Genomic DNA, 3,265 nt, shown 5'->3' with positions numbered 1-3,265 from the left:
AAACAAGAAGAAAACTTGGTGATGAAGATCAAATAACCCAAATAATGAAGAACACGCTTGAAAATCTTGATGAACAAGAAGAACAAGCTTGAAGATCCGAATACCACAAGAGAGGGAGAGGGAGAGATTGTTTTTGAGAGAGGATTTTGGTGTGATTTGTGAATGAGAAACTAGGAGTCTAGGGGTGTTTATATAGTGCAAGTATTAGAGTGTTAGTCAACATAAGGATGTTCTAATTAATGACAATAGGTGGTACTAGTTTATATATATATATATATATATATATATATATATATATATATATATATATATATATATATATATATATATACATATATATATATTTATTTATTTATTTATATTATTTTTTTAGTCAACATAAGGATGTAATTGTTTAAGATTCTTTAGTCTCATTATTATTATTATTATTATTATTATTATTATTATTATTATTATTATTATTATTATTATTATTATTATTATTATTTTTACATTTACTACATGATAAGTATTATTTTCTTTTTACTAATTCATGACTTGTATATATATATATATTTTTTTTTATTTAGTTCCCAATTGTTTTATTATTTATATAAATGTCACTTTTTATTTATTACTTATAGGTTATTAGTTATAATATTACATAAATGCATAAATTTTAATTAGCAGTGAGTGTCGACTAACAGTTTATTATTTTCATCTTTAATAACTTGTCAATTATTGCACAAAGTTAATTAATATGTTTTATAACTCTTAACACTTAACAATTGTTGATTAAAGTTTAATCATTTAATTATATTGTTTGGGCATTTAATATTGGAAAAATATAGAATGAAAAAATGAGGGTCGTTATAAAACCCACTTGGGACCTCCCAATAATTAAGCCAAATCACCAACCCTCCCAAACCCGAAAATTTTTTGCATTCCATTTTCATGCATGTACTTAGAATGCAAATATAGTGGGTTTAAAGACCATATATAAGAAGCATATTACATAGACTTCGGCTCTAGATACCATTGATGGAATTTAATAAGTTCATAACAACATGTGCATATAGTTTACTTAATTACAAAACCAATTTGAATTAGAGTTAAAGGAAGCGGAAGCATAATGTTAAATACATGTTTATAAGTTTAGCCATTTAGTTAAATTCCATGTTAATATCAAGTCTTGAATATATGCTTACATATAACAACAAGAAGAGAAGATTTATACCTCCTCAAGCTAGTTGAGGGTTGTTTTCAAATGAGCAAGATGATGATGAAGATGATGGAATGTAAGCTTCTAACTTGAAGCCTCAAGTGTGTAATATCCCAAGCAATAACCCCAACACCTTTGCCTTTAGTTATGATTTGATTGACACTTGATATGAGCTTGCAAAAACAAATTTAGAACTCACTTTTGAGTCCCAAAAGGTCGCGGCCAAACAGCAACAGCAGCAGAAAAATTGTGCAGTTTTTGCTTGTTTGAATATCTAGTTTTACACTTGAGAGAATGAGTCAAATGCCTTGGTTCAAGAGTGAACATTCACCTAAGGAGTTGTGTATATAGAAAGTAACAAAAGCTAGCATGGGTTGGACTTCTTGAAGTCCCAAAATCTGCCCACTCATGTTACTTAAATAACAATTTTGTTATTTATATAAAACTTGTTTTAATTTATATAAAATCTTCCTTATATATAATTTGTCAATGGTGTTCACATCACTTTAACTAATATGATATATGAGGATGAGTTCTTATAGCTTGATGATGTCACCTAATTAATACTTATAATACTTATTACTTATTATTACTTTATATTATTATTTAACCAATTCAAATTTTATAGCTCTCCGGTTCTAATTAAAATTGACAATTTCCAAGAAGTAATTATTAATGGGGAGTGATATGTACACAATCACTTTTTACACATACACAATCAAACTTTTTACACATACACAATCAAACATGCTTTACAGTGTTGTACTGTACAACAGTGTAAAGCATGTCTGATTGTGTATGTGTGACCCATTATTAATAGGAGATTTACTTTTTAAGAATCTGCTTTTTACACGCCTTTTATTATATATAAATAATCTTTCTCGAGACCCCAAAAGATCAAACGTATTATTCATGCCAACGTCCTTAAATGTATTATTTCAGATTTGATTTTGATTTTGATTTTGATTTTGATTTTTTTTAGTCAACAGAGATAATTTTGATTTGGGCTTTGCTTACGGACTGCCCTTCACTTCGATTTTGGATGACAAGGTATGCTACTTTTTGCTTAATTACTCTCTAATTCATGAGGTGTATGTAAGGCTTTTTTATATTTTGCTAACTTTTAAAGAAAAGAGTAATTGTTAGCTTAGAAATGGTGGTTTACTTTGGTCTCTATTGTTAACGAACTGTGCTATATGTATATCGTAGCCTTTGGTTGTTATAACAATTTGTTGTATGGTTCATTTATTTAGTTTTTTATTTGGTGTATATGGTATTGTGTCTATGTCTATGAGACACACGTACGGAAGGTGACAAATTAATCACCATATAGAGTTTCTCTGCTCTTTATGTTATATAATTTTGACCTAATTTCAACGTGGTTTAATATTTTATACATGTTTGTACTTTTAATGGATAGATTTGGATGAGATGGTGTTGATTCATATTTGAAGATGTTCACCAGTTTGGTGCTCAAAGATTATGTAGGTAGGTAATTTCATTTATTTTTTAAATATGAATCTTAATCATAATCTTAATAATAAGTTTATTTGTGATTCATACTAAGTTATTTTGAATTAAAACAGGTGTTCAACCGTAAATTACATATTCAGAATCATAACCTAAAACACTTAAACAAGTGTATTATTAGCTGAAGAAATAAATAATTTGTAATGTCGTCAATATTAGTCAAACTATTTATAAAAAAATAACCGATAACTGTAGCTATAAATGTTTCAATACGTCATATGTTTATGGTGTTAGCTAAAGATTGAGTTTTAATATAGTATTTTTTTTATTGAGTACATATGACTATATGAGTGACATTATATTTATGGGTCTGGTATAGATTGCAAAGTGGGCTTTATAGATGTATCAAATAATGGCAAAGTTTCATGTTAACTTTACTTTATACGATTTCTTCATTCTTAAGCTCATATATTACTGGATTTGGTATCTCATGCAAGTCATGCTAATGTGCAGGTACTAGGTCAATATTATTCTTTGCTAAGTTTATTTGATTTCCTATGGTGGTGTTTGTTCTAATTCAATTTAATGTTGGTT

At 27.6% G+C, this 3,265-nt stretch overlaps 1 long non-coding RNA gene across 1 annotated transcript; it reads left to right on the top strand.

Annotated features, from left to right (window-relative positions):
- The first annotated feature begins 2,156 nt into the window (after positions 1-2,156).
- LOC139891470 (uncharacterized) lies at positions 2,157-2,960 on the top strand. Its single transcript, XR_011773676.1, has 3 exons — positions 2,157-2,251; positions 2,622-2,689; positions 2,788-2,960. It is a non-coding gene; the product is annotated as an uncharacterized lncRNA (long non-coding RNA).
- The last annotated feature ends 305 nt before the right edge of the window (positions 2,961-3,265 follow it).

The sequence above is a fragment of the Rutidosis leptorrhynchoides genome, chromosome 2, assembly GCF_046630445.1.
Source record: "Rutidosis leptorrhynchoides isolate AG116_Rl617_1_P2 chromosome 2, CSIRO_AGI_Rlap_v1, whole genome shotgun sequence".
Taxonomy (NCBI): Eukaryota; Viridiplantae; Streptophyta; class Magnoliopsida; order Asterales; family Asteraceae; genus Rutidosis; species Rutidosis leptorrhynchoides.
This window is presented reverse-complemented; position numbering and strand designations above follow the sequence as displayed.